The sequence below is a fragment of the Canis lupus genome, chromosome 2, assembly GCF_048164855.1.
Source record: "Canis lupus baileyi chromosome 2, mCanLup2.hap1, whole genome shotgun sequence".
Classification (NCBI taxonomy): Eukaryota; Metazoa; Chordata; class Mammalia; order Carnivora; family Canidae; genus Canis; species Canis lupus.
Window position 1 is genome coordinate 60647894 of NC_132839.1, and position 17920 is coordinate 60665813.

The following is a 17920-nucleotide window of genomic DNA, read 5'->3' on the forward strand; positions in this document are numbered from 1 at the left end:
TGGACCACTGATGCCTGCTGTGGTGGCGGGAGGGGGCGCGACAGCTCTCGTGCCACAGGCCGGCTGACCCTGGTACATTGTCCCCAGAGGGAAGGACTAATCTGTGTGTTCCCTGGACCATGGGGTCCTTGAAGGGAGGGAAGGGATCTTTTATTTTCATTTCTGGATTCCCCAACACCCAGCAAACAGAGGGCCAGGTACACCTTAGGTCTTCGGAAACAGGGGGTGGGTGGCTGGCTGTCTCGGGGGCACACGGTGTTTTGTGATCAAATCAGAGCCAGGACCTTGCAATGGTCAAGCTTATGCGTCAGCTTGGCTGGCCTCAGTCAGGGATGCTGGATAGATGGTGGCACGTTATTTCTGGGTACGTCTGTCTCTGGAAGAGATGAGCACTCCCCAACACGGGGGGCTCTCTCCACTCCACCGAGGGCCCCAGGAGAAGGCACAGGTGGAGGAAGGGCAAATTTGCTCACCGTGCTTGAGCTGAGACGTCCCCCTCTCCTGCCCTCAGACGCTGGTGCTCTGGATGCTCCGGCCTGACAACCTGCCAGCTTGCCTGGGCCTCTAGCAGGTGGCAGATCGTGGGACTTCCCGGCCTCCGTGAGCTCCTGAGCCGATCCTGCAGTACATCTCTGAGATGTGTATCTCCACACATCCCACTGCTTCTGTTTCTCTGGGAAGCCCGACTCGTACACACCTGCACCTCTGCTCCCGGCCTGGCCTCTGCTCCCGGGCTGGCTGTTCTGCGCAGCGGCGGCTCTGAGCCAAAGCAGGCCTGGCTGGGAAGCCTTGGGCCTGCTTCCCAGGGCATCCCGGCTGCGTATGCAATTCAGGGAGCAGGGATTTCCTTTGGGCTGAGGATCGCAGGTCAGGCTGCTTGACTGGTCCTCAGTGTCCTGGTTACGTGGTGGCTGGAGCCCATTGTGTCTCCTGACAACACATGAGTGCCGGGCATGGTGGGACAGACCCTGCCCCTACTTCCCTGGGAGGCTCCGGGCCTCTATCCTCAGGCAGTCCGCTCTGCCAGGACTCAGCAGCTGATGCCGTCCCCTTCCTGATGTGTCCTGCTCTTAGGGAGGGGACTCCAGCATACCTTGGCCAGCCTCCCTCTTCCTGTTAAGGGGAAGGGAGCCCACGTAGGAGGTCTGCTAGCAGGGACCCCATTTTCTTCTCTGGGCCCCATGGTGAAAGCCTGCCCACACTGAGGAGGCTCAGGCCTCAGTGTTTGGAGACCCCCTGGCCAGCAGATAGAAACCACATTCTCCAAAATCAACTTGCTAGGCAATAAAGGGAATATTCTGGTTTCCCATCTGCCAAGTGGTTTTCCTGATTTCACCCCTTGTTCAGAACAGAAAGGAGCCATTGGTGGGGCAGCAGGAGGTTGGTGGGGTTGGGGGGGCTGCGCTGCAAACTTCTGATTAGGTAGTTCCTTTTCACTGCCTCCAGGTGGCTCCCTGCTGCTGCCAGGATGCAGCTCACATCCTAGGAAGGCTGGCCCCAGGGACCCCTGCCTCCATCAGCACACTGAGCATCTTGCAGACCCTAGGTTCTCTCTAGAGTCTCAGCCTGGAACATTCCTTGCCCCCCCCCCCCCAAGTTCCTTTGCCTGGCTAGTAAATGTCTTTTGACCCAGATATCTTTTGCCTGGCTGTCATCTCCTCCAGGAAGCATTTCTGGATTGCCCAAGCTACTTCAGGTAGCTTCATGCCTCCATCCATCAGGGCGCTGGCCACACTGGGAGGTCTTTGCTCTTGTCTGGGCTGAGAATGAGAGCTGGGCTCGACTCCTCTGGGGGCTGTTGGCCAGAGCTAGCAGCTGCCCTGGGAGGTCTGAAGGCACTGTGTTTCCCTCCATCCTTCCTCCATCACTGCTCCCTCCTTTTTTTTTTTTTTTTAAGATTTTATTTATTTATTCATGAGATACACACAGAGAGAGCGAGAGGCAGAGACACAGGCAGAGGGAGAAGTAGGCTCCATGCGGGGAGCCTGCTCTGGGACTTGATCCCTGGACTCCAGGATCACAGCCTAAGCCAAAGGCAGGCGCTAAACCACTGAGCCACCCTGGGATCCCCCACTGCTCCCTCCTTGTCCCTTCCTTCCTCCCTGGGTTCCTTTCATCTTCCCTCATGTGCTGGGATCAGGAGAGCACTCCCAGGAGGTCTTCTTTGGGGCCCCTGACACCCCCTCTTGGAGGCCAGCCTTGTGTCTGGGCCGCCCCCACGCCTTCGGTTCCCTATGTCAGCCTTGATTTACTAGACATGCTGGGCCTGCTTGCTGGGTGTCTGGCCCCGTCTGGAAGTAAGCATTTGCTTCAAGGTGATAAACAGGGCTCACCGGGGCTGGGCCCCCAGCCAGCGCTTCCAGGCCAGTCCCCCGCCACCCTGCTGTTTTCCCCAACTCCGTTGAGTTCAGCCAAGAGAGGTGATTTAAATAAGTTGTCCCCAATTTTTCTTTGTTCCTTCCAGGAAATATCTTGCACACACTATTTGTGTTTTGAAAAATCAATGCAATAAATGGCATTCAACATGCTCCGTAGCTGGGAAGGATGGAATCCTTTCCGTCCCTCTATTTCTATTCCTGCCAATAGGGAAGGCACCTGTGGCAGATAAATCCCCACATGAGAATGCTGGAGGGGGTTGGGATTTGTCTTCAGGAAGCTGGGGAGGAGCAGGAGCTCCAATTGCCTTGCATGATGGGAGGGGAAAGCAGGGGGGCAGGGGTGGATATTCATGCCCCTGACCTCATGAGTGAAAAAATGTGAGTATGTAAAAAAAAATTAAAAAAAAATTTTTTTTTTAAATGTGAGCATGTGCCCCTAGAGGCCCCCTCTTCTGGGCCCCAAGCTCAGGTGGGGGCCAGGACATCCCTGTACCCCGAATCCATCTGAGCAGGGATGCCCACCGTAGCAGACACACAACAAACACCACAGAACACCTGCACACGAGGCTCGGGAAGGCACTAAGCACATCCTGCAGCCCTGGGTGGCTGGGTGGGGAGCACATTCTACATCAGACGGGTCACACTGTGGGTTACAGTTTTCGAAAAGGCAAAACGTAGGATTATTTAGCAGAACTCTAACTTTGTGGACACTCGTTTGGTGAGCTTCGCAAGCTGTCTGGGACACGGAGCAGAGGGCTCCCCCTGGATGTCCCGGGGCCTCTGGCCGGGCCTCCCAGGGCCAGCCTGACTTCCAGCTGCCTGCACCTGCGCCTCCTTGCCCGGCCCACCCTCGGGCTTCTGGACCCAGCTGTCTCTGTGCACAGGGGCTGCCTGCGAGTGTCTGGGGATCAGCCCATCCCGGGGTGCGGGGGGCTCTGAACCAGAGGCAACACCCACTCAGCAGACGTGTGACCTGCACGGTGCTGACACTGTGGGTGCTGGAGGTCAGCTCCTGCCTTCAAAGTACTGACCGTCTATGGGTGAGACCGTTAGAAAGGGGATTTATAAGTGAGAAATTTTCCCCCACAGACCTCCTCTACAGGGTCCTCCATTGTGGGCAGGGCCAGCCCCCCTTGGAGGCTCATTCCCCAGCCCCACACAACCATCCTCTCCACCCTCTCCTTCCACCTCCAGTCCCCCGCAGACCCACCTCCAGTCTCTCCACAGCTTAGAGCACTCTGGGTTTGCTGTCAGTGGGAAATACCCATTTCTTTTGCTTGGGTGCCTTACTCATCCTTTAAGAATTGGCTCTGGCACTACCCCCTCCAGGAAGCCTTCCTGGATAGCCCCTATGGGGGTCACATGCCTCTTGGGCCTCCACAGACCACAGTACTTCTCTGGCACAGCCCCATCAATCTTCATCAATATTGTCTTGTTGCATTTCTGTTTTTCTGGCCTGAGCTTCTTGAGGATGGCTCTCTACACAGAGGAGGTGCTTAGTAGTAAGTTCTCATGGAGACAGTGGATGGTGGGTGGACGATGGTGGATGGATGGACGGATGGACAGTGAATGGATACATGTACAGATGTGTGGGTGGATGAATGGATGGGTGGGCGGATGGGTGGACACACAGAGGATGCATGGATCGATGCTTGGCTGTATGGATGAGTGGATGGAAGGATGCTCGAAGCCAGCACATTTCCAAGCGAATATGCCCTCTTCAATCTCAAGTTTGCATCCTGTCTAGCTGAGCCATCCCATACTCCCCCTATGTCAGCCTCCCTCTTCCTTCACACATCCAAGTCATGGTTTCCTGGGGGCTTTACTGGATGGTGCAAGTTCTCTTTGCTGGCTGTCCCAGGAGGCCTGCGGCTCTGTAGCCCTGGACTTAGCAGGGTGGGCGTGCAGGTGTGCTGCTGGATTCCTACTGCACTGCCATCTCCCACACTGGGTGACCCACTGAGTCTGGGGCGGGGGTGGTAGAGACGGTGAGAAGGTTGGCTCCACTCATCTTATTTGAAATATGCTCTGTTTCCTCCTAATGGCAGCCTTGGTCTCTGGACAGGAACCTGAGTGGCATGGTCATCGCATCTGAGGGGCGGAGGAACCTAGAAGGAGGAAAGAAGGAAGCAGCGGGACCCAGGGCTGAGGAGCAGGGGCAGTCATCCAGCACCCCTTCCTGCGGGCTTGGCTATTAGGCACACAGGGCAGTGGGTAGGGGTGTATCACTGGGTCTGAGCAGACCCTTATCAGGTGTGTTAGGAATGTGTTTAGCTGCAACTGAAAACCTGGCCTCTAGTGACCCGAGCCTAGAGGAGTTCCGTCCCTCCTGTAACCAGAGGTCTGGAGGGAGCAGCAGGGAGCACCCCCATCATGATGCCATCAGTGCGGAGGCTGCCACGTATCTGGACATCACATCTGCATCCCAGGCAGGGGGGTGGAGGCAGTGGAAAGGCCTTCCTTCTTCCTCATATGGTCTTAGCATTTGTGGTCCAGAAAGGAAGCTGCTCCCCACTCCACACACCCCCCTGACTTTCCTTCACATCTCATTGGTCACCAGTGGGGCATCTGTCCACCCTTTGATCACAGGCCAGAGGGATGGGGTGGCACAGCTAACGTGAACCAATCATGACTCACCCTTTTCCCAGCATCCGGAAAGCTCAGGTAGTTGGGGTGTGGGGTGGTGGCTGGGATGGGGTGGTGGTGGATGGTGGTGGCTTGGAGAAGGTAGTGCGACATCTGTGCACACGTGACCGTACCAGGTAAGAGCGGGCCACGTCCCCCTGTAGTGGTGGAGAAAGGAGGGTGAGGTGATTAATTCCACACCCAGAGTCACACCTGGCTGAGATCTCCTGAGCTTGCCTGGTCTGTGCCTCCTCCCAGATGCTTGAGTTGAGCCTGGCAGGGAGAGTCCCTCTTGAGGACACCTGACCTTCTCCACGGGTGGCATTTCTGCTTTACAGGCCTCCTGTGATGGGGAGCTCTCTACCTGTCCAGGCCTGGAAGCTCTAGCCAGGCACCGTGGGCATAGAGAGGACGTGTCTGTCCCTGGGGAGATGGACACTGGACCCTGGGCCAGGAAAGTCCTCTGCATCATCCATACCTGCTCATGGTGTGTAGAGAAAGAGCCTAGGGAAGTGTAGCCTGTGACCCTGCCCTGCTGCCCAGAGGGCAAGAGGTCGAATTGTCCAGTCGCAGCTTTCAAGAGGTTACAGAGAACACCTCTGCCATCCCCTGTGCCCTCCGCTGCCCTCCGCTGCCAGGCTTGTCCTTGACTCACGGCTGTGGGGGTTGAATCAGATCTAAGACGGTCTTCAGGACACTTCCCTCCCTCCCTCTCTCCTCAGCCACCCTCTTTAAAGCTATGGGGGATACTTAAAAAGCGCCTTGAGAATTTCCAGAGCCTGCAGGGAGTTGCCAAGAAACCTGTTGAGACTGGAAAACAGACAGATGGCAATGATCCTTCAGCCCAACCAAGGAGGGTCTGAGGACGATTCACCCTCAGCCTCCTCCTTGACTCCCCACCAGAGATAGAACCCGGCCTCCAGGAAGGTCCCACAGTGGGGACCACGCTGTCCTCAGCGGGGTGCTTGTGTGCTGAGGCTGCTGGCACCCCCTGGCCTCCTGCCTTCCCTCCTCCCTGTGGCACAGAGTGGGTGGTGGCTCCAGGGTGGCCACTCAGCTACCTGAGCCTCCTGTCCTCTTCTCCAACCAGATTAATTATGTTCCCAGCTTGGTGGAATTATGCCGCTGTTATGCCCATGCCCCGGGGGCCTGGAGCAGAGGCTAACGTCTGTTCAAATCCCACACTCCTCCCAGGCCAGCTGATGGCTCAGGTCGGGTCCCCCAAAAGTCGGCCTTGAGATAAAGCTTTGACCTTGGCAGTCACCTGCCCAAACGCTTCCAGGCCTCTGCCCTCCCGCTCCCTCGACGTCGGGTCCCGGAGACATGGACATGGGGTCTGGACCCCACCTGGAGACCTGTGTCTGTCCCAGCAGCCCCTCCCCGCGTCCTCCCCGCCGGGCGGTCAGGCCCCTCTGTGCATGGCTCTGGGCAGCCTGCACGCCCAGGAGTGGTGGTGTGGTGCCACGTGGCTGCGGGGGGCCTCTGGAGCTGGGCTGCCGGCCTCCGGATCCGGTCATGCTGTGACTTGTCTGCTCCCATGGTGTCGCCAGACCCCAGGAAGTGTGTGCAGAAGGAGCAGGGGGACTGTTGTCCACACGGCCGCCTCACTGCACGGCTGTCGCTGGAGGGTAGGATCCCCCGTGTGACTGCACTGGGTTCATTTCCACTCTCCTGCCACAGCCACCGACTAATACTTTATTTTATTTAAATTCAATTAGCCAACATGTAACACCCAGTGTTCATCACATCATGTGCCCTCCTTAATGACAAACTAATACTTTTGATGATGACTCTATTTTGCCCCGAAGGACTAGCAATTAGTGGTATATGTGCTAAGCCCCTGTTAGGGTTCCCTGGCCCGGTCTCTCCTGGGTCAGTACCATGCCGAAAATTGTCCCCCCAATCTCATCCTCTCCCTCCTGCTTTGTCCCCACTTCTCCACCCCTCTTTCCTGTCCACATTTATTTAAGCCTTGGTTTTGGTGTTGGGTGATTGGGGGTCCAGAGGTGGAGGAGCCACCGCCCTGCCCCTGTGCTATGATCTTCTGGGACGACTAGTCATAGAGAGATGATCCCCACTGGTTTCCAACCCAGGCGTCAGAGCTGGAGAGAGTAGGAGAGAGCCCCGTGATGGTGTAGGCGGGGCCTGGGAAGGTTGGGGGGATAGAGGGATGAAGGGGAGAGGCCCGGCTACCCAAATTAGGAAGCGCAGGTGTACAGCAGGTTCCAGGCTCTGCTGAAAGTGCATGGCGGGCTCTGGGTTGTGCCAAATGTCACATTCTGGGTGGATGGTGACCTAAGTCTTATCTGTGCCTCTTTTCTGGTCTCTTGTGTGCCTCCCAGGGTCATTCTGAAGGTCAAATAAAACAGTGGCCGTGTAAAGGTCTCTCTAAATACAAAGGCCTGTACATAGTTTTGATTTTAAGAATCCTACCTTCCCATGTGAACGAAATTTTCTTGTTTAAACTTGTTTTCAAGTTGTGAAACTAAACTATGCGATTGAAAGAAGTTGAACCGTAAAATAAGATGAAATCAGAGAGGGAGACAAACTGTAAGAGACTCTCTAAGATACAAACTGAGGGTTACTGGAGGGGAGGGGGTGGGGGGACGAGGTGAAGGGGGGCACGTGCTATGATGAGCACTGGGTGTTATATAGACCGATGAGGGGACGCCTGGGTTGCTCAGCAGTTGAGAATCTGCCTTTGGCCCAGGGCATGATCCTGGGGTCCCGGGATCGAATCCCACGTCGGGCTCCCATCATGGAGCCTGCTTCTTTTTGCCTATGTCTCTGCCTCTCTCTCTCTGTGTGTGTCTCTCATGAATAAATAAGTAAAATCTTAAAAAAAAAAAAGCCTGTTGAGTCAGTGACCTCTACCTCTGAAACCAATAATACGCTATATGTTAATTAATTGCATTTAAATTTGAAAAACTTTTTAAAAAAGCTGAGCCACAAGCTGATAAAATGTGGAATGTGGAATATGAAGAGTTTCCCTTGATTCCCAAATTCACCACTGTGAACACTGCATATGCTGTAAAGACAGAAACATCTAGAAGGTTGAGAAAGCTCCAGCCAGACAGGCTGGGCTTGGCTCTGCCCACCACCCCTCGCTGGCCGTGTGCTCCTGGCGGGGCCCAGAGCTCTTGGAACCGTGGTTTTGCCAAGTTCACGTTGGGCTGAGAATCGTCTGTACCTCGCTGTGTTTGTGCGGGGATTAAATGGTCTTTACCGGGCCCAGCCTGACTGCAGGCAGTGTCAGCCAGGCCCGTGGCCGCCGTCCAGAGCCAGGGCGAGCATGTAGCGGAGCAGGCGTGAGTTGTGACTAGTCTTGGAAATGCCAAAAAAAATCATGACTCCTGTCATGATTCCAAGAGCGATTTCCGTGGCTTGTGAACAAGCTGTGCTGTTGGGCTTCCCCACTTTGCTTGCTGAAGCCATCTAACGTGTCCCGTTCGGCTTATTTCAAGTCACACTTTCCAGGTTTTAAAAAACACTGTGGTAAAATCCACATAACCTAAAACCATCGAGCCAGTGTCGAGCGGCCCATTGGGTGGCATGAGTACATTCAGAGCGTCGTGCAGCTGTCCTCACCCTCCACGTCCAGAGCGTCTCCAGATTTCCAAACTGAAACTCCGGCCCCGGCAAACAGTGACTCCCAGAGCCCTCCTCCCGAGTCCTGGCAACCCCTCACCTACCCATCCTACTTCCCATATCTATGAATTTACCCCCTGCGGGACTCCGTATTTGTCCTTGCAAAGGGCTTATTTCACCAAGCTGGATGGCTCAGCCACGTGGCACCGTGTGTCAGGATTTCCTTCCTTTCTAAGGCTGCACAATATTCTGTTGTCAGGAGGGACCACGTTGCACTTAGCCACCCATCCACATCGACAGGCACCGGGGCTGCTCCCACTGTTGGCTCTCAGTGAGCGCGGCTGCGGATGCAGGTGCTCATAGGCCTGTCCAGGCCCTGCTCTTCCTTCTGTCGGATGCCTGCCATTCGGGTACATCAGGCCCCTCTAGGTGCCAGTCCTGGCGTCAGGTGTGTGTGGGGGGAGGTGAGAGGGTGGATGGTGATTGTGACGCAGGCACCAGGCTTCAGGTCTGTGGAGGCCTGTCCACCAGGCTGCTCCCAAGACATTCTTGTCTGCACTTGAAGATGGCAGGAGCCCAGTGCCCACTAGCTCCAGCAAGGAGGGAGCTGGGAGCTGGGAGCTGGGAGCTGGGAGCTGGGAGGTCCTGTACCTGGGAAGGCAGGAGCTGCTGGCTCTGGGCCCTGCTGCATCTGGGGGTGGGGCTCTCTCTGCTTATCTCCCCACTTCCTGGGGAAGAAGTTCCTGGCTTTCTTTTCATCCTTGGGCTTCACTCTGCGGTCCTTCCAGGCAGCTGGGAAGCTGAGTGCCCAAGATCCAGGCTTCTGTATCCTCAGAACTTGGGGTCCCAGGGCAAGAGAGAGCTCCCTACACCCCTGGGTCCAGGCAGGCAATCCTAGGAATTTCTCAGGTCCAGTGCTGGGCCAGGAAGACAGAGGTTGGGCCAGCAGGCTCAGCCTCCTGCTGGACAGACAGACAGATAGCCCAGAGGCCCCAGGAGCAAAGAGGGAGAAGCAGGCGGGCAGGAAAAGCTTGGATGTCCTCATAAGGCACGTACAGCTTTGATGGCAGAGCCCAGACAAAATGAAAATGAAACACAAAACACAAAAATCTGCTGTGGGCTGCAGAGGCCCATAGGCTTTCATCTGGGGCAAACCCAAACCCACCGCGGTGAAGGGCTGGAGTGGAGGGAGCGCCTTCCCGAGGGCCTCCCTAAAGTTGATCATCCACAGGGATTTCTGTATGAAAACCTTTCCTGTTTTGGGTACAATATTTTCACTTTGGTTTGGCGGTGTGCAGACGCGGACTTCTGCCAACATCTCTCTGAGCAGAAGGGCCTCCCACTTCCTTTGCGAGCGTCCCCACAGGCTGTGCCCACCACGGTCGCCCTGGCCAGATTGTGGCCTGGGGCCCGGCTGGAGTCCAGATCTGACCAGGGCCTGGTGCCGGCTCTGTGCCCGGACTGCTGGTCTGCCTCTGAGGTGGAGGTCCTGGTGCGCGGCTCCCCGGGTGAGGGTCGAGTCCAAGGCCAACGAGAACGCTTGACAACCACAGGGCCATGACGAGGATCTGGAGTCCGATGATCGCTCCTTTCCCAGCAGGAGCTCCTCTGCCCCTCCTGGGGCTCTGGTTTCTGCAAACACACAGTCATCGGAGGAGCGAGGACAGGAGTTGGGGTGGTGGCAGCAGCGACGGGGGCGTGGATGGAGGGCGGTCTCATCCGGGGACTGTGTTAGGGTTACTCTGGTTTAGAAGGAAGGGTGAGGCAGGACCTGGGGGCGGTGGTGCCTCGGCTGAGCCACCAGAGGCCTCGCCCTCTGGGTGAAACAGGGACCATGGATGGCATCTTTAAAAAAACTAACAGCATTGTTGAGATATAATTCTCACGCTGTAACCCACTCATTGTCTAGGCAGTTAAATGGATTTTATTCACAGAGCTGTGCACCCACAACCACGGTCCATTTTCGAACATTTTCATCTGGTCAAAAGGAACCTGGTGCTTTCAGCTGTCACCCTTGTCTCTCCCATTCCCCCTCTGTGGCCCTAAGCGGCCACTCGTCTCCTTTCCGTGTCTCTGGATTTCCATTCTGGACGTCACGCACCAACGGAATCCCCAGTACATGGCCTTCTGGGGCTCCTTCCACCGAGCGTTGTGTTGTTGGGGCTCACCCGTGTGTGCTGTGGCTTGGTTGCTCCCCGTGGCTGCGCATCGTGCCCCAGTGTGGATACACCACATGCGGCTCGTGCCTTCAGGTGTTTGGCTATTGTAAGCGGCGCTGCTAGGAACACGCATACGCAGATCGCCACGTGGTCGACGTTGCTCCGACTGGAGGAGGGACAGGTCAGTGGTTCTCGTTAAAGTTTGTGCTTTCATCACGTTGGTGCAGGAGCAAGGGGGTGTGGGCCTTAAACTCACGAGCGGAGGCCAGGGGGCTGGCCTGGTGGGCCTGGTGAGGGTGGGGAGCTGTCGACCCCTGCGGAACTCTCTGCTTTAACGTTGAAATAGTTTCAGGAGAGCTGAAGGTCAGCTTCCCCTAATGTTAACATCAAGCCTCATTTTTCAGAATAATTAGTTTAGAAATTTAATAAGTAACTTGTGTACATAGCTCAAAATTCAGAATGCGCAAAAGGCGTGCCCTGAGAGGCCAGCCTCCCTCCCAGCCTGCCTCTCTTGGGGCTCTTCCCGGGAGGCGGGCATGGCCGGCCCCAGTTTCAGGTCTCCCGCTGACCCTGGCAGTCTTGCCCTTGCCTGGGAGTAGGGTTGCCAGGTAGGACACAGCGCTCCAAGTTACATCTGAATCCCAGATAAACAGTGAATAAATACTTTTTTTTTAAAGTATATCTCAAATAATGTATGGGACATACTTACACTAAAAAAAATTATTTGTTGTTTAATCTGAAATCCAAATTTAACTGGGTGTCCTACATTTTCGTGTGCTAACACTGGCAAGCCTGCCAAGGAGAGAAAGAGGCCCATGAGAGATTCGGCTTCAAGAATAAAACAAGTGACTCACAGGCAAAGCTGCTTCTGGGCAGTATTTGTGTTCCTGCGGATTTTTGTTTGGGTTATTTTATCCACATCTAGCAAATTGTTTCTACATATCTCATCTTATTTTCCATGTGTTCATTCCTTTATTCAGCCCAAGAAGCCTCCCGTGTTCCAGCCTGGGGAAAGGCGAGACAGCGAGCCCCATGCCACGGCTCTTCCTCAGGTGCTGAGAGGGCCCCCCACCAGCAGGGCGGCCCCCCCCCCCCCCCCCCCGACCCCGCACACCCTCTCTTGCTGCCCCTGAAAGCGTCAGCCCCTGAGACCCGGCCCCGCGTGCCCAGGCGCTGCCTGATCGCTGCTGCGCAGAGCAAGGTCTAGGACACAGCAAGCTTTCCACTGATATTGTTAAGTGAGTCGGAGAATGTGCACCAGGAGTTAACAGTGTCATGTGACACTCAGCGTGGCGATGGGCGAATGCCCCACCCCCCCATGCAAAGCACCCCTTTCTTGGGTAATTTCGTGCGATACCTTTGCCGGGAGATGTGTTTCTGCCAGCTTGCATCTCTCAGGGATATGACAACAGCTCGGGTTCTCTTGTCATTTTGTTGTGAACACGTCTGCTGTGCCGGCGGATTCCGGAATCTCACCCAGGCAAACGTGTCCTTGTGGGGGCCCTGGAGGCGTCATGCCCTCCTGGGTCGTCCCCTCCTCTCCCCTCCTGGGGTGCCAGAATGACCCTTCTCTGCACATGCACGGAGTGTGTGACTTTGCTGGGGACATGGACTGTGCCTTGGGCATGACATGAGGTGGCCTGGGGGAGTGGCCCACGCTGCCCCTCGCCTGAGACCAGCACCAGGTCACCCCGATTCTCCCTGGCAGGGTGCCCTTCCGCGTGTCGAGTGCTTGGTCAGCCGCTGTGTTCTCAGCTGGAACTTGGCAGACGTCACCTTGACGTGTGTGTGTGTGTGTGTGTGTGTGTGTGTGTGTTTGTGTGCGCGCGCTTGTGCGGAGCTTTTGGGGGAAATGAGAATCTGGCAGTGATGCGGCCAAGTAGGATTTTTATGGGGTGTGTCCCGTGTGGGGCCCTGGCTGTACCTCCTGCAGGCCAGCAAGCTCCATCCAGGCCCCTTTCCCTCCACCTGGTCCGCACTGCTGGCCACACCCGGGGTCCGAAACCAGGCTCTCTGTAGATTAAGTGAAAACCAGGACGTGTGGAGCTGGCAGCCAGCCTGGGGACATGGGAAGGGCTTTTATTTGGGAGGGGGTGACTGCTGCTCTCTCAGTAAAGTGGACGAGCTAAATGGCGTCCATAGTCCTGCAGGCAGAAAGTCCTGCAGGATCATGACCTGTTGTCCCCGTGGTCCCCATTCCAGGGAGACAGGGACTCTTTAGCTCCTTTTTTTATCTGTCCAGTGTCCCTGACTTTTGGGGACTCCTGCGCCCTTCCCCGTGACCCAGTGGGGCTGCCAGTGGAGGGGGCATGGCTTTTCTGCTACAGGGTGGGCACAAGTCCCCACAGGCAGCTCCAAGCGTCCGTAGCCGTGCATGCGGTGGTTGGGCCAGGGCTGAGCGCAGGACCGAACAGGGCAGTATCTCTGTCCTGAGATGTGGATATTGAGGCTCAGAGAGGTTAAGCGACCTGCCTTAAGGCACACAGCTAGAGCAGAAGCAGGTGGCCCCCGGGGCTGCGGCACCTGCAGGGGAAGAGCAGGAGGTGCAAGCCTGGCCTCAGCAGGGTGGGAGCAGTGGTGGGATTCTGACTCCGACCTAAGGCCCTGAAAGTGGGAGATGTGGGGGTGGCACGTGGGACCTCCAGACACAACCAGAACCTTCTGTTAGAGACAGAGGCGTCCTGGCAGCTCCCAGGGACTGAGGAGGGTTTGGGCTGTGGGTGAGGGTTGTTGGAGGCTGCTGGAGTCACTGGCCCAGATCCCGGTGGCTCCCAGGGACCACGGGAGGTGGCTGAGCGGGAGAGGAGAGGCCAGCCCTGCCTTGCCCAGCCCTGCCTGCGTGATGACACGGGAGAGAAACTGGCCGCTGGGCCGGTTCCCGGGGCCACAGCCAGGCCGCCCTGGTGGGGTGGAGATGGGCATGGGAACGTGTAGGGGAGAGGGTGTGTGAGCGTGTGCAGTGTGCGTGTCCATGTGCGCACGTGTGTGAGCTGTGTGCAAACTGGGCATGCAGGGGGAGTGAACACAGAGGCGCTGACCCGGCAGGGCTGCAGGGGAGATCCTGGAGGGGTAATGGCAGGACAGCAGGAGAAACTGAGGCAGGCTTCAGGCAAGTACCGTGTTAGGATCTCTCTGATGGTGGCCTGGGAGGGGGATGAGGGGGAGCGGGGACAGGGCTCTGGACGGAGAAGACCGCCCAGTTCTGTCTACCCGTGGGCAAAGGCCCCTCCAGCCGCCCAGGGAAGACGGTGGGGGCAGGAGCACCTTCGGGGGGAGGGCTGAGAATCTCCCAAACGGGGAGCCTCCTGAGGCAGAGGCCTTGGCACAGGCCTGCCCGGAATTTAAACTTGGGAGTAGATCAGACAATCGGGCCTCGGGCCTGAGGCTGCTCTAAACCCTGCCCGCAGCCAGGGGAGCCGGTGGGGGGATTTCTGCCCAAGGAATGTTCCCGGCCCGACCACAGGGCCGCTCGGCCAGGCCGTCCTGCTCAGCCCTCCCCACCGGGCCCCTCCTCCACCCGGGCCTGGGCTGGGCACCAGGACAAGGGTGCCTGGGGACAAGCCGGGGAGGCTGAGGCAGAGACAGAGGACGGAGGGTGGCCGGGGAGGGGCTGCCGTGGAAGCCCAGGCGGCCTGTTTCACCATGTCCGGGGCTTTGGGGCGCCAGACTCCCCGCCGGGGCCGGGGCTTTGTTCAGCTCACTCCTTGCATGGCCCAGGAGGTTGGTGGCCTTGCTGTGCAGTATGCTGGCCTCTCCTCCCGCCCCCCTCCCCCGAGCTTTCTCAGCCCTCCCCCACCACTGCCCAGCCCCCGCCACGGCCACACAGCTGGAAGGGGATGGGTTGTCTACCCAATATTCCCTCTGCACTTTACATCAGCCAGAACCCCGTTTTTATGTTGGGTGGCAGTGTGCCCTGATAAAGGACAGACTCCCAGGCTCTCATGCAGTGTGGGTGGCCATGTGGTGCACTGCTGCCCTTGAGAGCTGAGTGGATTTCTGGGACACACTCAGACTTTGCTCTCCTGCCTGGAATGGTGATGTGATGCCTGGTGTCCTGGCAGCCCTCTTGTGAATGCAAGGAGGGAAACTATGTGCTGAGGATCCTAGAGCAAGAAGATAGGAAAAGCCTCGGTCCCTGAACAAATTCTGGAAGTTCCTAATGAGCCCTGGACTGCCACTATCTAGCCTGCTTGTCCAAAAGGTGGTGGGAGAGTCTTCTAGAGCCTTCCAGTGGATGGAACAGCCCGTGAAAAGGAATGGAGATTAGAACATAGCTGGAGAGTCTGGGGGATGGGATGCATCCCCTTATTCTTTCTGGCTCTTTGCCTGAGTCATTCTGCTCTGTTCCCTCTGGCCCTTGCTCTCCCTGACGGAGGCCTGTCTCTGTGCCAACCCCTCTCCTCCTCTCCCTCCATGCACTGCCAGGCTTGCATGTAGCCTGCCTGTACCCTTGGCCCTGGGACCTATCCCTCCTGGTCAGATCTGGTCCCTGACTGCTTCTGGTCCCTTGTGTGGCCCTGGGACTTCTTCCTGAGTCTGTGTAGAGCCTCGTTCCCCAAAGTGCTCACAACAGACAGCTTCCACCACATTCCTTGGGGTGCAAGTGATACATCTTGGTGCCCCAGGCTGGGCTTCCCTGGGAGCCAACTCCAAGGTGGAGAGTTGCGTGCCAGTGGGGGGTGGTTTAGGGAGTGCCCTTGGGACCCAGGTCCTGGAAACAGAGGGGAAGGAAGCAGATTCAGCAGAGGAGGGCGTCCAGCTGAGATGCAGGTCCAAGGCAGCCCTACTCGGCCCTATGGAGAGCTTCAGAGCCAAAAGGCCCTTCCGAGTTGTGAAGTGTTGGGTCAAAATGGTGGGGTCCTCCCACCCCAACCTGATTCATGTCAGATGCAGCTGCCCCTGGAAGGATGTGGTCCAGGTGTAGAGCCTCCCAGCTGAGGCCTCCTGAAGGGGTGGGAGTTGAAGTCCCACAGGAGAGCTGTGAACTGAGGACCCAACCCATCTCTGAGGACACAGAGGGAGAGGCCTGGCTGGTGGTGATGGCGACCAAGCATCCTACCTCCAGGGTCTCCCCAGCGCTGGGAGGGCCAGTGCTTTTTACCCCACGCTGACACGGAAGTGAACAGCCATGTGGGGCTGATGCCCACTCCTTCTCCATGCCTCTTGAGAGAAGCTGCCAGTCACAATCCACTTGGGGAGGTGTTTCTCTCTGGAGCTTGGTGTCTTGAATTATCTCAGGACAAAGGTGACCAGGCCAGGGCCAGGGCAGTGGCGAGCCGCAGGGCAGGAGACTCTGAGTCTTCAGGCTTTGAGCCCAAGCTTAGACAAGAATGTGGATGGTGGACACATGCACATGAAATGGACTTGAGGGTAGCCTGGGTGGCTCAGCGGTTTGGCACCACCTTCAGCCCAGGGCGTGATCCTGGAGACCCGGGATCGAGTCCCACGTTGGGCTCCCCCCATGGAGCCTGCTTCTCCCTCTGCCTGTGTCTCTGCCTCTCTCTCTGTCTCTCATAAATAAATAAAATCCTTAAAAAAAAAAACAAAACCTAGACATTAAAAAAAGAAAAAAAGAAATGGACTTGAAGGTTTCTAGGTTTTTGAGGGAATTAGATTGCCGAGAGGCCCTGAACCTGTCTGTTCTACCCCCAAGGCTGTCCCTAGCTCCTCAGCTGCGCCAGGAGGAGGTGGGCGGTGAAGGGGGTTAGCCCCCGGAATGAACAGCCTTCTCTTCAATGCCCTACTCAGAGGTCAACATGGAGATTTGTGGGCCAGCAGATCCCCTCTCCATTGTACACTGGACCTGGGCCGTGGAGAACAATTGAAGATGGCATGTTTCCCGGGGGCAGGATGGGGGTGGCCAGATGGCCAACCAAGGAAGCCGACTGCTCGGGCTTGACAGTTGCCATGAACCGTGTGGGTTTCCTGTTTGGGGTGCTGTAACTGGGGCTGCTCCTGTGACCACAAACCCCACAGCATGTCCTGGTGACACCAAGCGTCTTGCAGTGCAGCTGCCCTTCCAAGCCAGTGCTCATCCCTGCCTCGGTTCCTCTCCTGTGGTTACTCCATCTTCCTGGAACATCACCTGACTTTCTCTCATACTTGTCATTCAAGGTTCCACATGTCACCTCCTCCCAGAAGCCCTCTCTAACTGCTTACGATTTCCTCTGAGCTCCAAGTATACCTCCAACCAAGCCATTGTTGTACCATGGTGCCATTATGTGTCAGTCAGCTAATGCTGCAATGATGGTGTGTAACAAATTACCCCCGTGTTTGGTGGCGTACTACAAGAAATCCTGATTTTGTTGCTCATGGACCTTCAGGATGGCTACAGCAAGTCTGGGCCAGCAGGGTTTGACTCCAGGCCTTGGGTTGGTTTCAGGTCTCCTCTGTATGTCTTGTGCTGGGTACCAGGCTCATGATGGATCACCAGAGCACAAGAGGCCAGGTCTCACAATGCAAGTGCATTTAAGGCCTCTGCTTGCATGACATCTCTGACACACCGTTGCCCCCAGCTAGGTCCGTGGGGCAGGCAGTGTCCTCCAGCTTGTGCTGTGTCTGTGTCATTTCCACTGGACTGTGGGCTTCTTGAGGCCTGTGTCTGAGTCTTGTGCCGTCTGGGTGCCAGTGAAGAGTGGGTGCGCTCCGAGTCTGTGAAGAACAGAGCCCGCCGCCTGGGGCCGCCTGCTGCCCTCACCAGTGCTGTGGCAGGCCACACAAGACCCTGTCCCCTGGGGGCGTCTTTAATGAAGTCCTGTCCCCTCTTCCCCACACATCTGATTGCTCTAAGTCCCTCTGGTGGACTACCCCTCTGATCTAAGGAAGGAAATCCGTCCTCCTGCTGGGGAAAGGAGTCAGAGGTTTACTTTCTCTGACCAGCACATAGTGGGGTCGTGCACGCAGCAGGTGCTTTGTCAGCACTGGCCCCTGAAAGGCGGACTGGGGGATGGAGTGTCATGTAGTCCAGGCAGGCCACCAGCGGGCAGTGCGGCAGTGCCCAGCATGTGTGCACCTAGCTGGCACTCAGGGCACCACTCTCCATCCCTCTGATGGCACACCTCAGAGCAGAACCCCTCCCAGGCCCCTGCCCCCCCTCTTTCCCTGCTCCCACCCTGCTGGCTCACCCCCACCCTGGCCTCCTTCCCTGCTTGGTGGCTGCGCGCCTTCCTT

General features: G+C 56.9%; 1 long non-coding RNA gene across 1 annotated transcript; it reads right to left on the minus strand.

Annotated features, from left to right (window-relative positions):
• Nucleotides 1–1864: 1864 nt before the first annotated feature.
• Nucleotides 1865–12495, minus strand: LOC140610332 (uncharacterized). Its single transcript, XR_012012032.1, has 3 exons — nucleotides 12108–12495; nucleotides 5016–5161; nucleotides 1865–4486 (listed from the first exon to the last, which is right to left on the minus strand). It is a non-coding gene; the product is annotated as an uncharacterized lncRNA (long non-coding RNA).
• Between the last annotated feature and the right edge of the window lie 5425 nt (nucleotides 12496–17920).